At 39.0% G+C, this 20,079-nt stretch overlaps 1 long non-coding RNA gene across 1 annotated transcript; it reads right to left on the minus strand.

Moving 5' to 3' along the window:
• Nucleotides 1-1,382: 1,382 nt before the first annotated feature.
• LOC137224870 (uncharacterized) lies at nucleotides 1,383-18,169 on the minus strand. The gene is made up of 2 exons (XR_010943545.1): nucleotides 16,047-18,169; nucleotides 1,383-4,574 (listed from the first exon to the last, which is right to left on the minus strand). It is a non-coding gene; the product is annotated as an uncharacterized lncRNA (long non-coding RNA).
• Between the last annotated feature and the right edge of the window lie 1,910 nt (nucleotides 18,170-20,079).

The following is a 20,079-nucleotide window of genomic DNA, read 5'->3' on the forward strand; positions in this document are numbered from 1 at the left end:
TAATTAATTGGAGAAATACTCATAATTCATGTGTACAAATCATTGATTATTGGTAAATATCTATTTGTATTGCCACCAGGCAAACATCCATAGATTTTCTAAAACTTTTTTCACTTGCTTTTTTTTTTAATTTTTAAAATTTATTTATTTATTTATTTTTGGCTGCGCTGGGTCTTTGTTGCTGTGTGCGGGCTTTCTCTAGTTGCGGCGAGCGGGGCCTACCCTTCATTGCGGTGTGCGGGCTTCTCATTACGGTGGCCTCTCTTTGTTACGGAGCATGGGCTCTAGGTGCATGGGCTTCAGTAGTTGTGGCTCGCGGGCTCTAGAGCACAGGCTCAGTAGTTGTGGCACGTGGGCTTTAGTAGTTGTGGCTCACAGTCTCAGTAGTTGTGGCTCACAGGCTCTAGAGCGCAGGCTCAGTAGTTGTGGCGCACAGGCTTAGTTGCTCCACGGTATGTGGGATCTTCCTGGACCGGGGCACAAACCTGTGTCCCTTGCATTGGCAGATGAATTCTTAACCACTGTGCCACCAGGGAAGCCTCCTTCACTTGCTTTTTATTTGGACCTAAATATTGAAAAAATTAAAGGATACGTATACTCTTCAATTTTAATTTTTAAAAAGTAAACAGCACAGAAGGATCCACTTAAACCAAATAGCCAAGGAGACTGATCATATGACTTAGAGCAGTGTTTCTCAAACAGAGAGTTCCCCAGATCTAGATGTTAGTAAGTATTCCTTAAAACAAAACAAACGAACACAAAAACTTTCCTTGGTCTAACAAGTTTAGAACTTGGTGGGTGCGGGGAGTGGGAACTTTGAGACAGTGCTAAGCAGAACACCATTTGGAAACTTGAAATCAGTGAATTGAGAAGAGTCACTATCCCTCTTCAATTTAAAAATTTTGTATTAATAGCACCAGTTTGTAAGTATAGTGACTTACAAATGGGTGGTATTTCAAAAGTTTGCTTCAAGATTAGTTCTTTGAAATGTGTGCATAAAAGCATGGTCATGACTAGTGAGTAGGTGTTCAAGTTAACCCACAAGGGCTTATTTAATCTATAAAGTACTTATATGAATGTCATAGAACCTAGTGACAATATGTGGCAATAGTTCTATGAGGAAAATGCTGTATTTGGAGTTACAACTTTGGGTGGGAGGAGCACTTTTCTTGTCTTTGCCACCATGCACCAGGAACTGTGCTAGGTGAGGAAGTGACAAAGTACAGTGTTCCTTACGTGTAAAATTCCATGTAGCAGAGATTCTGCAAATTCATATCTTACCTAATGTTATGGGAACCTGGGCTAGCTCTCACTAGTCAGGCTCCCATGGCTTCCAGTAGCCCAAACTGGTAAAGAGGAATGTTAGGATTCTAGGGGCTGAGAAATAAGGAAATGGGCCCAACCTCTTGCCCCAGTAGATCTCACTTCAGGCAAGCTCCCTACCCCTATCTTTTTTTTTTTTCTTCTTTACTTTTTATTTTTTAATAATTACAGATTCACAGGCATTTCCAAAAAAATAAAAAATGTACAGGGAGGTTCTATATACCCTTTACTCAGCTCCATCTCCTCCCATGGTAGCATCTTGAGTAACTATAGTACACTATCAAAACTAGAAAATTGATGTTGATATAATCCATAGAGCTTATTCATAGGGGACGGGAGTCATTAGAATGTAAAGACTATATGAAAGTATCAGGGGGTGCCTATATACTGGAGCCTCTTATAACCCTATGCTTGTTGAGAATTTTATAATGATAACAATAATAATTGCTACTGGGAATTCCCTGGTGGTCCAGTGTTTAGGACTTGGCGCTTTCACTGCCAAGGGTCCAGGTTGGGGAACTAAGATTCCATAAGCCATGCAGTGAAGCCAAAAAATTTTTAATAATAGTAATAATAATTGCTACCAAATATTTAATATCTACCATATTCTAGGTCTAGGTATTCTATGTGATGTATTTTATTATTATCAGTGTTGTTATTTGTATTTCTATTATTATAAACATAATTATTGAGCAATTATGGGACAGGCAGTCTTCTAAGCCATTGATAATATTGACTCATTGAATCCTCACAACAACCCTATGAAGAAAGTATATTATTACTCACTTTACAGATGAGAAATCTGAAACACAGAGAGGTTTAGTAATTTTCCCAAGATCACACAGTCAATAGAAGAGCTGGCATTTGAACTGGGTCTGACACCAGAGTCAGCACTCCTGATTACCATCTAGGTACATAGACTTCAGAGTTCATAGTAACCTCTCAAGGTAGATATTATTGTTTCTATTTTCTGTGTGAGGAATCTGAGGTTCAGAAAGGCTAAGCAACTCGCTCAAGATCCTATACAACTAACAAGTACTGGAGCCCCAGTTTGACTCCAGGCCTGACCAGCTGCAAACCCCCACTATTTATAGTTAGCCATTGTTATGGACTGAATGTTTGTGCCCCCGCAAAATTCATATGTTGAAACCTCATCCCCAATGTGATAGTGTTTGGAGGTGGGGCCTTTGGGGGTGATTAGGTCATGATGAATGGGATTAAGTTCCCCTATAAAAGAGGCCCCAGGGAGCTCTCTCATCCCTTCCGCCAAATGAGATTACAGTGAGAAGACTATGGTCTATGAGGAAGCAGCTTCTCACTAGCAGCTTCTCACTAGACATTGAATTGGCCATCACCTTGATCTTGGACTTCCCAGCTTCCAGAACTGTGAGAAATAAATTTCTGTTGTTTATAAGTAAGCTACCCAGTCTATGACATTTTGTTATAGCAGCCTGAACAGACAAAAAAACCATTTTGCCTCCCTGGTTTTTTTTTTTTTTTTTGGCCTCGGATTGAACCCAGGCCCTCAGCAGTCAAAGCACAGAGTCCTAACCACTGGATTACCAGGGAATTCCCACCTCGCTGGTTTTTAACAAAAATCTCTGCCAGACCACAATGATATTGTGATTTAAAAAATATATATTTGGTCTTCCTCCACAGTTTTGGCACATAATTCCTAAAACCTTTGTAGTTTCCTGAGCAATAAGGGTTATAGGGATACCTTTCCTTCTCAGCTTCTGAAATATCTCCAGAATGAAACAGGTATCCTTTCAACCACCTCTGAGTTTATGTTAATATGATGACTTTCGGAAAGCTCCTAAGGATAGGGACCTCTGGTGAGGGGAGAGGGACTGGAGGTTGAATCAGTGGCTAATGAAGCCTCCATAAAAACCCAAAACCAACTGGTTTGAAGAGCTTCCATGTTGGTGAATACGTGGAGGTGCTGAGAGGGTAGTGAGCCTAGACAGGGCATGGAAGCTGAGTCCTTTCCCCATACTGAACCCTATGTACCTCTTCCACCTGGCTGTTCCTGAGTTATATTCTTTTATAATAAACTGGCAATCCAGTAAGTAAACTGTTTTCTTGAGTTGTGTGAGCTGCTCTAGCAAATTAATCAAGCCCCAGGATGGGGTTATATGAGCCCCCAATTTACTGCTTATAGGTCAGAAGCACAGGTAACAACTTGAACTTGCAACTGGTGACTGATGTCAGGGAGTGGGGCTCAGTCCCACAAGACTTTAACCTGTTGAATCTGACACTATCTCCAGGTAGTGTCAGAACTCAGTTTAAATGTAGGTCACCCAGCTGGTGTGGCAGAATTGTTTGGTGTGGGGAAAAAAAATCACACATTTGGTGATCTGAAGTGAGAGTAGTGCTGTGAGTTGACAGAAAACAGAAGAGTATTTTTTTCTTAAACAGGCTCTAAAGAGGTCTAAGTCTGAAATGCCTGAAGAAGTGGCTGTCAAACCTTAGAGTGTTTTAGAACCACTTGCAAGACTTAAAACCCCAATTGGTAGACTCCATCCACAGAGTTTGTGATTCAGTAGGTCTGGGATAGCATCTAAAGATTTGAATTTCTAACAAGTGCTCACTTGATGCTGCTTGTACTGGTTCCTGGAACATACTTTGAGAACTACTAGATCTGGCCTGCCATCCCATTTAAGGTGGTTTCAGCCTAAGGTAAGGATAGAGTTAAATAAGTATAATTAAGCATCACAGTAATAGATGGTAATATGTCATGTAAATTTTCAAAGTACTGCAAATATAAAATAACGGTTATATGACTCTTACTCGAAGAATGTACCACATAATTAATGTTTCAAGGATAGAATTTACAGGTCAGTAATATCCAATTCCATGTTACTTTCTGAATAGATTGATGCAGTACTTTCCTGAGTCCCCTTTCTGCCTCCGTTTTTCCCTTGAGTTTTCTCGGATACCATTGATGACATTCTTCTAAAAGATTAGCTCCATTGAGCCTGTAAAGTCTATTCTGAGTTCCTTGTTGTTAGGTTAAATCCCATATCCTCTGCCACTTGCCTAGCTCCTTGAAGGCTCAGGCCAGTCCCAGTTCTTGAGTCAATCTGCAAAGAGGCAGAGCATGTCTCCATTAACTGTTCTTCCTCGGCTCCTGAATTCTAGCCTGTTTGCCAGGTTTTCCTCTATAGCCGCCTCCTCGGGGCCACACCCTCGCAGGTCCAGTCAGGAATGGGTTCTCCTGCCACATCTTGACTGGTCTCCTAGAACAGTCTCTGATACCAACAAACAAAACAGAAATGCAGAGTTAATTTTATTTTTAGTCACCCTGTTCAAGGGGATTCCTTCACAATCAAAACAATGAAAAAAGGAAAACTTGTTAATTCTTAATCCTTTCTCATTTCTCTTAATGGTGCTACTCTACTTAGTTTCTTGAGCTGAAAACATTAAGTGTTATTGATTCTTCATCCTTTTCTCCGGCCATTCCATGTACAATCAAGAACAGATGGTATAGAATTAATAGGATATCTTCATGGTGTCTCTCTTATTTGCCTCCTTTCCCATCTCCCTGTGACCATCTTCTGCCCTGTTCAAGACCTGTAAGAATTGTTTCACATTCATGATGTCTCAGAGTTGGAAAAGAGCACACGTGTTAACTAGTTCAACCACCTACTTTGTGCTTGAATTCTCACTTCAACATTCTCATCAAGGGCAACACATTCATTAATGGGGAATTCGATGTTTCTTAAATCATAACCCATTCAGTCTTCAGAGGATATCATTAGAAATTTCTTCATGTCAAACACATGTGTGTATATAATATCATTTAAAAGAAAAAGTCATTGTAATATTTAAGATCAAAGCAGTTAAATATCTATAGACCAAAAAAGGGCAGATGCATTAATGGAGCTCTTTTTTTTTTTTAATTTGTGAAAATGATAGATTCCCACCTTCAGTAATGTCTTACACCTGGATTATGGGTCCTTTTTTGAAATTTGAGAATAGTAGTGCTAGTCAGATGGGTGAAAATTAATTCTCATGAATACGAGTGATTTTAATAACCTTAATGAAGACAGAACTGATGCCCTAAAACAATTGACTGCCTTGGAGAATCACATATAAGTAGAACTCTGATGTATTTATTAGTTGTTTTTCCCTATTACTGAGCATAAATTAGATGTGACACATGGTACCATGTATACACATATAATTCTAGAAAATGAATTTAAAAATAGTACAAGATTGAACACATTCAAGACATAGAAATTAGCCTTGAAATACATAACACCTCATAGGATTTATCAGCTTTCTATTTATAGTTCTGTCGCTATTTTATACAAAACCCTGAAGTCTCTTGGAAAACTTCTCTAATAGTTTCAACAAATTTTCCAGATGCCTACAGAGTCAAAGGTCTGGAACTCCTGGTGTGTCAGTTAGACTTAGTTACCTTATGATGGACTTCAAAATAAAATCTTTAACAAATCTTTTAATGTTTTTCTCACCTCTTCCCCACTTGGTTGAACCCTGGAAATCCTTGTCCTTTCACCTACATGCTTATCCCAACACTCACTCATTAGGCCCTATAAAAACTATTGAGAATCAGGGCCTGGTTAGTGTTAGACCATCATATTTAAAGCCTGTTAGATATTAGAATGTCTTATCCTCTTGCCTTTTTGGCTACATCCCTAGGATCTGCCTGATCAAACCTTGATGTTCTACGTGACAGAACATAAGCTACCATGCTGATCCCAAATTAGACTTCCCAGGTTTTTAGTTCTACTTATAAAGAGAAGTATCAGAGGAGCATTTAGCTTGTAGACAGTCAACTAATGACTAGCAATACTATTATTTGGTTAATTCAAGTCTATCACAGAACCATTAGAGGGACTTCCCTGGTGGCACAGTGGTTAAGAATCTGCCTGCCAATGCAGGGGACGTGGGTTCGATCCCCGGTCTGGGAAGATCCCACATGCCATGGAGCAACTAAGCCCGTGTGCCACTACTGAGCCTGAGCGCCACAACTACTGAGACCGCCGCCACAACTACTGAAGCCTGCGTGCCTTAGGGCCTGCGCACCGCAACTACTGAGCCCACGTACTGCAACTACTGAAGCACGCGCGCCTAGAGCCTGTGCTCCACAAGAGAAGCCACCACAAGGAGAAGCCTGTGCACTGCAACAAAGAGTAGCCCCCGCTCGCTGCAGCTAGAGAAAGCCCGCACACAGCAACGAATACCCAATGCAGCCAAAAATAAAAAGAACAATTAGAGCAGTAGAAAAATATTTATGGATACCCAGACGGCCTAGAAGAGCTATTTAATTTCTAGAGATAGGAAATGCGTGTTTATAGTTTTTGTTCTTTTTTTCCTTCTACTTGCCACATGCCAAGAAGAAAAAGATCACTCATCATTTATCTGTCCTGATAGCCATTAAAGTGGAACCTCTTTAAAAGTAATTCAAATTTGCCACAGACATTTCTCTTGAGAGATGCACATCTCTCCTCATTGAATCTGTGGCAGTCCTCTTGGAGGCACTCTTGTGGCATGCAAAGTGATCTAAAGGGTACACTGGCAAATTGTTAATCTTGGCACCCTTAACATGCTAGCTCCTTTTAGGAATAATTTAAACACACTCTGAATTGCCCTTATCACAAAGTATTGCCCTTATTATAATACCCAAAATAACAAAGAGGTGGATAGACAACATGTATATTTCCACCCACCCTTCCATACACTACCACTTAGTGTATTGTATATCTTAGCATATACTTTGTAGTATAATGTATAGTATAGTGCAGTATATATCTAAGTGTATAGTACAGTGTATATGTAGGGCCAGCTTCATGGACATGTGACCTATATAGTCACATTGGGCTCTGCACGTAGAAGGGCCCCACATTTGCCTTAATGATTGCTGTCACTATCTTGAAATTCTTAATTTTTTTTATTGAGAGGCTCCCCCTTTTCATTTTGCACTGGGACTTGCAAATTACATAGTCTGCCATGGATAATGCAATGTATACACTTCTAACGCTCTACCTACCATATGCTTTTTGGCATATGTTTCTTCACTCTTTAAAAATAAATGCCTATGTAATATCTCTACTTTAAATGTAAATAAGTAATGCAAATATACATAGGATCATATTATACATACTATTCTGCAACCTACTTTTTATTTAATGTATTAGAGATATTGCTCCTTGTCAGTTATCTCATACTTTGTGATGTATGAAGAATGTTTTCTTGTATGGATAAACCATTATTTATTTAATCTCCTACTGATGGACACATAAGGTCTCCTGTTTTTTACTGTGACAGAGTGAACATCCTTGAATATACATCTTTGTTCACTTACCCCACTATTTCCTTAGGACAAATTTCTAGAAGTAAAATTGCTGAGTCAAAGGGTATGAACATTTAAAATGTGATACATACTACCCGATTGCTCCTTAAAAAAGATTATACCAGATTATACCAATCTAAATCCCACAACAGATTACAAGCACCATCGTTGCTCCACACGCTAGCTGAGCGTAATAACTCAGCTTCATCTCTGCCAATCTGATAGTGCCTGCTATTTCTAATGACCTTAGCCTGAGTTATTAGCTCACTAGGATATCACTGATTCAGCTAATATGGAACGGCAGTTTACTGACTCAAATATCGGTGCACCTATCAAAGTGAATACTTCCGGGGAGCGACTTTGTTCTGGAATCCTAGTCAAGATATTTGAGGCATTCTAAGCCCCCAACTTTTCTATTAAAATAAGGTTTTTGTTTCCACATGCAACATTCAGGGATACTGTAAATGCTCAAAGTGCCCCTACCAACATTAATCTTACTATCTTTCTGCCCTTAACCCCCCAACTTTTAAAAATCCTTTTTATTTTGAAACAGTTTCAGACTTTCACTAACTTGTAAGAGAACAGTACAAAAAATTCCTCTATACCCTTCACCCAGAGTCCCCAAATGTTAACATTTTACCACATTTGCTTTCACATCCTCTCTTTTTTCTGAACTCTTCAAGACTAAGTTGCAGGCATGATGCCTCTTTCCCCAAATGTTTTGTGTTCATTCTTTTATACAATCACAGCGTGATTATCTAAATCAGGAAAATTGATACAATATTGCTCTCTATAGACATTATTTAAATTTCATCAATTCCCAATAATTATAGAAAAAGAAGAAAACATTTTTTCTGGTCCAGGATTCAAACCAGGACCACACATTACATTTAGCTGTCATGAGTTCCTCCACACACCCTTTTTTGGGGTCATATTTTTGTAGATAAATCCTAGGTTGATGTAGAAAAATGCTTTTTGGCAACCTGAATTCCAAAAATCTGGTTGATTAGCCTTTTTTGTATTCATAAGTTTTAAAACAACATTGCTTAAAAGGGAAAACATACGATCCAACAGGTTAAAGAAATGGCACAGTCTTACTATAGATCATACAAATTTTCAGCAGTAAATCATAAGCTATAAAAAATGAAAACTTCAGAAACATCTAAAAAAATGCTCTGGACTTTTAAGAAAAGGTTTTCCAGGGCCATTCTAAAAAGATCGTTTGCCCCTTTTGCTCAAGTACCAGGTGTTGAGAAGTCCTATTTGATTATGTACAAATAAAGTTACCTTCAAGTTTCTAGAGAGCCTAGGGAAGAAAAAAATGAAAAAAATGTAACAAGAAATGACTCAACACCAAAGTAAGGGCATTTGTGTCCTTAGTAGGATGACATTGAGCAGTTTTCCTTTCTCTTGAATCTTTTATTAATAACCAAAATGGTGTGAGGTATGTTGGGTGGGTAAATTAAAGCTTTAACTATGGCTAGACCATGAATAGACTCCTTGAAGCACTGGGGATTTTGGATAGTTGTGATCGGATGACCTCAGATCTTCTACAACTTAAAGATGAGTTCATAAAGAAGGAGCAAATAGATATTTTACTTATTAACCAAACATTCAAAAAGTGATCCCTGGGTGTCAATGTGTTAACCACCTTGAATGAAAACTGATCATCCTATTACTTTTTTCATCTTATGAAAGGAGAAATGGAGGCATAGAAAGGTACAGCAATTTTTGTCCAAGGTCACACAGCTAGTAGGTGGCTAGGAAACTGAGGATCTCAAGGTAAGGCCCACAGGCCAGAGTGTTGTAATCCCATTAATTCTCAAAACTGACCCATTAGGGGCTTCCCTGGTGGCGCAGTGGTTAAGAATCCACCTGCCAATGCAGGGGACACAGGTTTGAGCCCTGGTCTGGGAAGATCCCACATGCCACAGAGCAACTAAGCCCGTGCACCACAACTACTGAGCCTGTGCTCTAGAGCCCATGAGCCACAACTACTGAGCCTGCGTGCCACAACTACTGAAGCCCGCGTGCCTAGAGCCCATGCTCCACAACAAGAGACGCCACCGTGATGAGAAGCCCGCGCACAGCAACGAAGGCCAACGCAACCATAAATAAATAAATAAATAAACAAAAACAAAAAACCTGACGCATTAGTTTTGCCTCAAGGCTGGGGCTTCACACTGAACATAAATGATTGGAAGCATAATCAAAATCTAGGAGGGGCTTCCCCGGTGGCGCAGTGGTTGAGAGTCCGCCTGCCGATGCAGGGGACATGGGTTCGTGCCCCGGTCCAGGAGGATCCCACATGCCGCGGGCCAGCTAGGCCCGTGAGCCATGGCCGCTGAGCCTGCGTGTCCAGAGCCTGTGCTCTGCAACGGGAGAGGCCACAACAGTGAGAGGCCCGCGTACCGGAAAAAAAAAAAAAAAAAAATCTAGCAGGACAGGCACAGTCAAGAAAGAGAAAGTCCGCTAAATATAAGACATGACACCATAAAACTCCTAGTAAAGAACATAGGCAAAATATTCTCTGACATAAATTGTAGCAATATTTTCTTAGGTCAGTCTCCCAAGGCAAAAGAAATAAAAACAAAAATAAATGAATAGAACCGAATCAAACTTAAAAGCTTTTGCACAGCAAAGGAAATCATCAACAAAACAAAGACAACCTACTGAATGGGAGAAAACATTTGCAAATGATGCAACCGACAAGGGGCTAATATCCAAAATATACAAACATCTCATACAACTCAATATCAAAAAAACAAACAACCCAATCAAAAAATGGGCAGAAGACCTAAATAGACATTTCTCCAAAGAAGACATACCGATGGCCAACAGGCACATGAAAAGATGCTCCACATGGCTAACTATTAGAGAAATGCAAATCAAAACCACAATGAGGTGTCACTTCACACTGGTCAGAATGGCCATCATCAAAAAGTCTACAAATAATAAATGCTGAAGAGTGTGTGGAGAAAAGGGAACCCTCTTACACTGTCGGTGGGAAAGTAAATTGGTGCAGTCACTATGGAAAACAGTATGGAGTTTCCTTAAAAAACTGATAATAGAGCTATCATATGATCCCGCAATTCCCCTCTTGGGTATACATCCAGAAAAAAAATGAAAACTCTAATTTGAAAAGATACATGTATCCCAATGTTCATAGCAGCACTATTTACAATAGCCAAGACATGGAAGCAACCCAAGTGCCCCTTAACAGATGACTGGCTTAATAAGATGTGGTGTATATATACATACAGTGGACTATCAGCCATAAAGAAGAATGAAATTTTGCCATTTGCAGCAATGTGGATGGACCTGGGGATTATTATACTTACTGAAGTAAGTCAGACAAAGACAAATACTCTATGATATCACATATTTGTGGAATCTAGAGAATAATACAAATGAATATATATGCAAAACAGAAACAGACTCACAGACATAGAAAACAAACATACGGTTACCGAAGGGGAAAGTGGGAGGAGGGATCAATTAGGAATTTGGCATTAACAGATACAAACTACTATACATAAAATAGAAAAGCAACAAGGATTTACTGTATAGCACAGGGAAATATATTCAATATCTTGTAATAAGCTATAATGGAAAATAATCTGAAATATATATATATAACTAAATCACTTTACTGTACACCTAAAACTAACACAGTATTATAAATCAACTGTACTTCAATTAAAAAAAAAGGAAAAAAAGGTCTAGACTAATGTGGGAAAGGAGAACAATCAGGAAACATCTGAAAGCAAGCTGCCCTATTTTGAACAAAGTTATAAAAGTTATCTGAACAAAGCTTTCTTCTTAAAATTCAATAAAACTAAATTCATATAAAAATGAGCAACAAGAAAATATCAAGATCTGATGCTATACAAAGTTATTATAAGGAAAAAGAATAAGGAGTAAAATAACATTCATGCAGACATTAAAAGCACGTCAGAAAGACATACTCAATAAGCAGATCTGAAATACTATATTATTCCAAAATGAGGTAAAATACATTAAAAAATACATATATAAGAAATAAAAGAGCAAAATAAATTAGAATTCAAAATGGAAGTGATAGAACTCAAGAAAAAAATAGAAATTAAAATAGCAGAAGTTAGGTTCCCACTCTACAGCCTGGCTCCAGGGTTCGTGCATTGAGGATCACACCACAGACTTCCCGTGGCAGGTTTATTAATAAAGGTGTGGAATTTCTTTACAATTGACCCTTCAACAACATGGGTTTGAACTTCATGGGTCCATTTATACACGGAGTTTTTTCAATAGTAAATAGTACAGTACTACCCCATCCATAATTTGTTCAGTTGGAGAATGCACAACTGCGGATACAGAGGAACGAATTAAATGGAGGGCTGACTATACGCAGGTTTTCAACTTTGCAGAGAGTTGGCACTCTTTACCCCCAGTGTTATTCAAGTGCCGACTGTACTTTTCAAAGTGGCTTTGAAATAATTTAAAATAATAAGTGTCGAATGATTTTAATAAAGATGATTACTTTAAATAAACTATGAAAATTTCACTTTATAATTTTGTGGCTGATTCAGTAGAGAATTATCATTTAAATCTCAGACCCTATAGTTTCAATCCAAATTCTGTGGTGCCTTACTACGTGGGATTTTCGTGAAAAGCGAATACAATTTTTTTGGAAGCCAAAACCATAAAAGTGAATTTAACAAGTGGCAGCAAATGTCACAATGTATTATGGAGACATTATATTTATGTAGAAACTCACCCAAAATGTATTAGAGCAATCTTTTGTGATGTCACATTGCATTATTATGAATTTGGAATTTTGCCATCATAAAGGTGTGAGGAACATACTTAAGGAAAGGGTGTGTTAGCAGAGGAATTGAATGGTAAACTCAGAACAATTATTCTCATGATGGGACAGCATGTGTAATTTTAAAAAGTGTATTGAATATGACTACTGTTTTCCTAATACAATCCAAGAAAACTAAGCTTGCCAAGAAAATTAAGCTTGATAAAATCTGTTCAGTTGATGGATGAGTTGTTCTACTGTGAGAAGGCACTGGAATGCAATGGGATAAAATCTGAGATGTACTGACAGAGACCCTGGCTTTTGTGCTTGTGTGTGAATGTGTCCACTAGAGTTGGATAGGTACCGACTTGATATATTCAAATCACCGTGGTATATTTTCCAAACTATAGTACACAGGTCAAGCCTGTCCCACCCTCGCTGAAAACCACAAATATGAAATCTTAAGGCTAATTAGAGAGAAATTTGGACTATGTGCAAAGGCTGTGTATTTTAGTGTAGATCATCCTGGAAAACCTTCCTAATGCCTAATTTTTTTTTTTTTTTTTTTTTTGCACAAAAACATCAGGCTAGATGAATGTTGAAAAGTCTTAAAGGAAAAAGGATGGCTTTGTCAGCAAAGTATTTTTCTCCATAACTGGTTCCATATTTTTGAACCAACATAGAGCTGAAGGAGAAAGAAAACATTTTTTTTTAAACCCGATTTTGGTGAACAGAGAAGCCCTAGGTTCTGATTTTGACTTCTCCAAAGCAATTGCGGACTTGAACTTTGGAGCCCTAAGTGGGCCTACCTCACCAAGAAAGGAAATGGAGGTGATCTAGGTCTCTTTGCCCACTATTCTTTAATAAGTTAACTTACTAATACAACTGAGCCACAGAAGAGCACAGATAACATTAGCTAATTTATCTGGGGCTCATTTCCAGGGTGAATTTGGACCCTGGACCCCAGGTGACTTCAACTTGCTTTGCTTCCTATCACCTTAACGTCAGTGACTGACACAGCCAGCCAGTCCTTTCTTACCCAGTGACTGAATCCCGTCAATACTTGTCCAGATTCTCAGTCTTTTTTTTTTTTAATGCATTTCCTCTGCTTACAGCACGTTGATTGGAGCTTGAGGTTAAGAAATAAAAGACAATCCAACTCAATTCATCTCAGCTCGTTTCATTTCCTATGAGCAGCTTCAACAAAGAGTTGTTGGGATTGGGATCAAAACATTTGCTTAAAAGAGCCTTGAATTTTGAAGAGTTCAGTTTATTTTTGGTATCATGATCCTGGGAATACAGAGAATTAACTTGCTCCGATTGACTATGTAGAGGTTCAGCTTTGTTTTTTACATAATATAATAGAGAATTTTATAGTAAGAATATCAGTAAGTTCTATGGAACTTTGGGGAAAGCAGAGACTGAACAACAACAACTATTACTTACGTAGTTTTTTAAAAGGTAGCTAACTTGAAAAAAAATGTGGCTTTGCGGTTATCGTAAGATAATACATGCATGTGGTAAAAATATGCAAAGAAAATCAAACGTTAGTTTATCCAGTAATAAACCAAATCTTCCTCCCAGATCTGCTCCCCAATCTTCGTTTCTCTTTGAAAAACACAACAGTTTCTGAAGCTAAAGTTGAAGAGCAGGTGGTGAATTAATCCTTTTGTAACTCAATCTTAGTCTTTAAGGACCAAAAAAAAACCATGTTGGGCTATAGCTTCAGCACTGTTGGAAAGAACCACATAGCACTGCTTTCCTAAGAGTCATCATTGGTGGTGTTTACATGTAATGTGGCTACAATCCAAGGTTTATAAATGATTGCACAATAAAAATTAGAGTGCTCTGTTGTGGATCACTGAATAGGTACCAGGTAGGTTACAATTTAACCATGCTAAAGAAACCAAACTATGGAAACAAATGGTTATAAGTGAATCATTCATCAGAGATTTGAACCAATTCCTTCTAATTTATATTTTATGAAATATTCTTCCTCCCTCAATATCACAGAATTCGAATGACTGTTTAAAGTAATTATTATCTTGACAGAAGTTTCCAAAGAGACAGATGTATTACAAAATAAGTCCACTTTCTATTTTTATAAACCAGTTGTAAGTGTGAAACTTTGTATGCACTGCTGTCTGATTTTTTTTCACATTAAAAATTGTCTCTTTATGGTCAATGCCTGTTTGTTTTTGATATCCGAATACTACATTTCTAAAGTCATGGTGAATGGAGTTTCTGTTTACAGTTCATTGCTTTAAGCTGCTATCCTAGAGAAACACAGAATAGATATTTTCCATAAACCAGTTATTTATGTTCTAGATTTTTTTTTTTTTTGGTTGTATTTTGATAGCTCAGAACCTAGTATTTCATTAGTGCAATCTGAGCTATTTTCTTCCAATGCATTTATCTTAACACTTATCTATATTGAATTCACTTATCATATTTCTGCATTTTTTTTACATTCCACACAATAAACATTCATTTCTTTACCCAGCAAACATTCATTGAACATCATCTATGGCTCAAAGTTGAATAAGACACAGTGCTGTTTCTAGCAACCTCACAATGTTTGACTTGACAGGCCAACCAACATGGAAAAGCAAAACACACTTGAACAAATCAATTTTTTGAAATGTTAACACAGAAAATACTTTCACAATATGGGCATCACTTGGCAGTGACACATTATAATAATGCTGGCAGAATAAGCTTTATTCTCACTTAGAGAAACGGTCTCCTGCTATCCTCAGGTAGTTGGACGAGAGCTCAGAAATGTTCTCTTATATTCAGAAGAGAAATGTTTGGTCATTCATGATTTTAATTTGTGTTCTACAAACTCTGAAAGAGTTGTTTGGTCCTAGTTCCAAAGGTTTTACTTTCTGGGAGCTACTATATCAGCAAGGGTAATATTGGTCAACTGGGGGGTGCTCAGTCTGCTTAGAACTAACTTGCTAGAGTTGATTATGGGATATTGCCAACCTAAGATAATGTCATTAGCATTTCCATTCAGAAATAAGTTGTTCAAAATCCAAAGGTTGTTCTGTAACATCCTGGTCTGCTTCTGCAGCATATAAATATTCTACCTCCTAACTCTTAAGGCATATTTTATTTTGAAAAGGAAAAATCATGTGGCTCAGTTCTTACCTAATCATTACAATCTTATTATTATTATTATTATTACTACCATTGGTGAAGGGAACATCTCACTTTTTTTTTTTTTTTTTTTTTTTTTTTGCGGTACGCGGGCCTCTCACTGTTGTGGCCTCTCCCATTGCGGAGCACAGGCTCCAGACGTGCAGGCTCAGCGGCCATGGCTCACGAGCCCAGCCACTCCACAGCATGTGGGATCCTCCCGGACCGGGGCACAAACCCGCGTCCCCTGCATCGGCAGGCGGACTCTCAACCACTGCGCCACCAGGGAAGCCCCATCTCATATCTTTTAACTGAAGCCTTTTCAACTTCTCCCCAAATCCATGCGCATCTTGGCGTTCCTTTTATCAGTAAATGGTAACTTTGTCCACCCAGTTGCTCATGCCTGAAACATGGTTGTCATGCTTGAAAACTCCATCTCCCTGTGAAGGGTACTTCACGTCCAATAAGTGATCTTTCTACCTTCAAAATATGTGTTGAATTTGTCCACTTCTCTCCATCTGCATTGTCATTGCCCTGGTCCAAGCCACTGTTGTATCTCTCTGGACAACCGAAAAGCTTTCTCACTGGCCACTCTGTGTTCACACTTGCCCCTTCTCCAGTCCAATCTTCAATAGCTATGAGAGTGACAGTTTAAAGGGAGATCATGTTATGGCATTTTTCTTAGTCTGTTACGGCTGCTATAACAAAATACCACAGACCGGTAGCTTATAAACAACAGAAATTTATTGCTCACAGTTCTGGGGGCTGGGAAGTCCAAAATCAAGGCTCCAGCAGATTCAGTGTGGGTGGACTACTGCTTGCTGTGTCCTCACATTGTTGAAGGGCTAAAGATCTCTCTGGAGCCTCTTTTATAAGAGCACTAATTCCATTCATGTTGGCTCAGCCCTCGTGATCTAATCACCTCCTAAAGTCTCTACCTCCTAACACCATGATCTTTGGGGGTTAGGATTCAACATATGAATTTGAGGAGGGACACAAACATTCAGACCATAGCAGTCATTTTTTTGGCTTGCAAAATCTTTCAGTGGCTTCTTGTTGCCCTTAAGATAAAATTTTAAAATGCTTACTGTCCAGGTGCTACATGATGCTACTGTCATTTTGAGCTCTAGTCACCATGTCCCAGCCATACTGGCCTCCCTCGTCCTCTAGTAAATCTCAACTCCTTCCCTCCCATGGTCTTCTTACATGTTGTTTCCTCTGCTGTCCTGCTCTTTCTCCTCTTGCAAGGGAAACCCATCATTCAGGTCTTAGTTTGAATGTCACTTTTCCTTCAATCCTGATCCTACAGGCCAGATTGTATCTCCGTGTTATATTTTTCTCAAAGCACTCTATTCTTGCCATTTATAGCAGTCATCAGTAATAGTTATATGGCTATTTGTGTAACTATTCATTCAATGCTCATCTTTCCCACTATTATAGGCCCCATGAGAGCAGAGACCTCACTTGTCTTTGTTCACATTGTATTCCAAGCATCTAGAGCACTTCCTAGCATAATAACTGCCCAATAAATATTTTTTGAACACAAATGAGGGCAAATACTCATAAAACACAATATAGTTTAGCTTTAGATTATGGGATTTTTGATATTAAAGTGCATTTTTAATTAATTTGGTCTGTAAGAAATTAATCAGTTGGTTATCTTTTCTGAGCATTGACCACCATATACTATGACCTACTTAGTTTTTGCCCATGACAAATACGCCTGAATTAAATGGAATACAAATGTTTTTTTCTCTTTCTCTCTCTTTTAAAGCAATCAGAGTCTCTCACCCGTGCCCTTAACGGTGAAAGTGTGGAGTCCTAACCACTGGACTGCCAGGGAATTCCCTTCAATCTCTGAGAAAAGAATCTTCACCACACCCTCATTGCTGTCCTGCTGTGGCGTTGACCAGCGTGTTTTCCTCCACCACTGCTGACCTCTTGGGGCAGCACTACCTGACACTCCTTAAGGCAGGCACCTTGTCTTGCTGATAGACTCCACTAGACTGTTTCCATTATTGCTTCTGTGTCACGGTTCTCAGATGTAAGTCCCCATGTTGCTTGCCAATGATGCTGCTACCGTTGTTGCTTGTGATTTCCATTGACCAGTCTTTCCTTATTCCCAATGTCATGACATCTCACTCTCTAGAAAGTTATTTCCATTGGAAAACTGGCAAATTTTGTTATTTTTCCTCTCTTCCAGGTCATTTGAAAAATATTCACTAAAATGGTCCTAACAGATCCCTTGGGCACCCCTGTGACACCTCCCCCTAGTTTTTATCCTGAAGCCATGTTCTGTGATATAGGACAGACTCTAAGGTGGCCCCATGATCTCTACCTCCTGCTATTCATGTCCTTGTGCAATCCCTTTCCTGTGAGTGTGGGTGGGACCTATGACTTGCATCTAATCAATAGAACGCAGCAAAGGTGATGGGATGTACTTGGTTACATGGATGTGATTACTTACTAAGATTATAATATCCGTCTTGCTGAGACTTTCTCTTGCTGGCTTTAAAGAAGCAAGATGCTGTGTTGTGAGTTTCCCTAAGGAGAGGACCACGTAGCAAGGAAATGAGGGCAGTCTCCAGCCAACAGCTAGCAAGCAATTGAGGATCTCAGTCTGACATCCGGAGCGGAACTGGATGCCGCTAACAACCATGTAAGTGTAGAAGCAGATCTTTTCCCAGTCAAGTCTCCGATGAAAATCCAGCCCTCTAGAGAACTGTACTTGTATCTGGTGAGGCTGGACATACTGAGGGACTATAGAGGTATTTTTATGAATTGGTATAAATTCAAAAGCTGCAAAGGAAGGGACTTCCTTGGTGGCCCAGTGGTTAAGACTCCATGCTCCCAATGCAGAGGGCCCAGGTTTGATCCCTGGTCAGGGAACTATATCCCGCATGCCGCAACTAAAAAAGATCCCGCATGCCCCAACGAAGATCCAGCACGCAGCCACTAAGACCGAGCGCAGCTAAATAAATATTAAAAAAAAAAAAAGAATTTCTTTTTTTTTGCAAAAACAGCCATCTTCCATTTTATTCCAAATGCAAATTAAATACAAAAATTATTTCTCTGGGAATGTAAATTGGTACAGCCACTATGGGAAACAGCATGGAGGTTCCCCAAAAAACCAAAAGTAGAGCTATCATATGATCCAGTGATCCCACCCCTGGGCACATATCTGGAGAAAACTCTAATTTGAAAAGATACATACACCCCCATGTTCATAGCAGCACCATTCACAACAGTCAAGACATAGAAGCAACCCAAATGTCCAACGACAGATGAATGGACAAAAAAGATGCGGCACATACACACAATAGAACACCACTCAGCCACAAAAATGAACAAAATAATGCCATTTGCAGCAACGTGGATGGACATAGAGACTACCATACTAAGTGAAGCAAGTTAGACTGAGAAAGACAAACACCACATGATATCACCTATATGTGGAATCTAAAAATGGTACAAATGAACTTATTTATAAAACAGAAACAGACTCACAGACATAGAAAACAACTTATGGTCACGGAAGGGGAAGGGGGGAGGGATATATTAGGAGTTTGGGATTATCAGACACAAACTACTATATACAAAATAGATAAACAACAAGGACCTACTGTATAGCACAGGGAACTATTTCAATATCTTGTAATAACCTATAATGGAAAAGAATCTGAAAAAGAATATATATATATTATATATATAAATGGAATATATATATATACATATATATAAATGGAATCACTTTGCTGTACACCTAAAATGAACACAACATTGTAAATCAACTATACTTCATTAAAAAAATGAAAAAGTATTTCTTTTTTTGCTCTGGCCTCCAGGAAGCTCAGAGCTAGATTTTGGCAACCTCTAAGTTCGTTGAAGTTTTTGCATTTTTTATTTCTTTTTTTTTTTAATTTTTATCTATTTATTTATTTATTTGTGGCTGCATTGGACCTTCGTTGCTGTGCGCAGGCTTTCTCTAGTTGTGGCGAGCGGGGGCTACTCTCCGTTGTGGTGCGCGGGCTCCTCATTGCGGTGGCTTCTCTTGTTGCGGAGCACAGGCTCTAGGCGTGTGGGCTTCAGTAGTTGTGTCTCGTGGGCTCAGTAGTTGTGGCACACGGGCTTAGTTGCTCTGCGGCATGTGGGATCTTCCCGGACCAGGGCTAGAAATCGTGTCCCCTGCATTGACAGGCGGATTCTTAACCACCGTGCCACCAGGGGAGCCCCTGCAGTTTTTATTTCTTTGCTCATCTATTGATTTTAATATTTTGAAATAGCCTAAATGAAGATTGTTCTTTGTAATTCTCAGCCTCAAGCCCTTCTCAGAAATCCTTGATTATATACATCTCCAGGTCCTTCTTACAGAGAAACAAGTAAATAACATGCAATTATTCAAATTCTTGTTGTTTATAGACAGACAGGCAGGGATGAGCAAATGGCTGTTGTCCGGGTGAGATGAAGCCCCGGTGGACCGTGGAGGGTTATGGCCCAACACACAGCACCGGCC

The sequence above is a fragment of the Pseudorca crassidens genome, chromosome 5 (genome assembly GCF_039906515.1).
Source record: "Pseudorca crassidens isolate mPseCra1 chromosome 5, mPseCra1.hap1, whole genome shotgun sequence".
Classification (NCBI taxonomy): Eukaryota; Metazoa; Chordata; class Mammalia; order Artiodactyla; family Delphinidae; genus Pseudorca; species Pseudorca crassidens.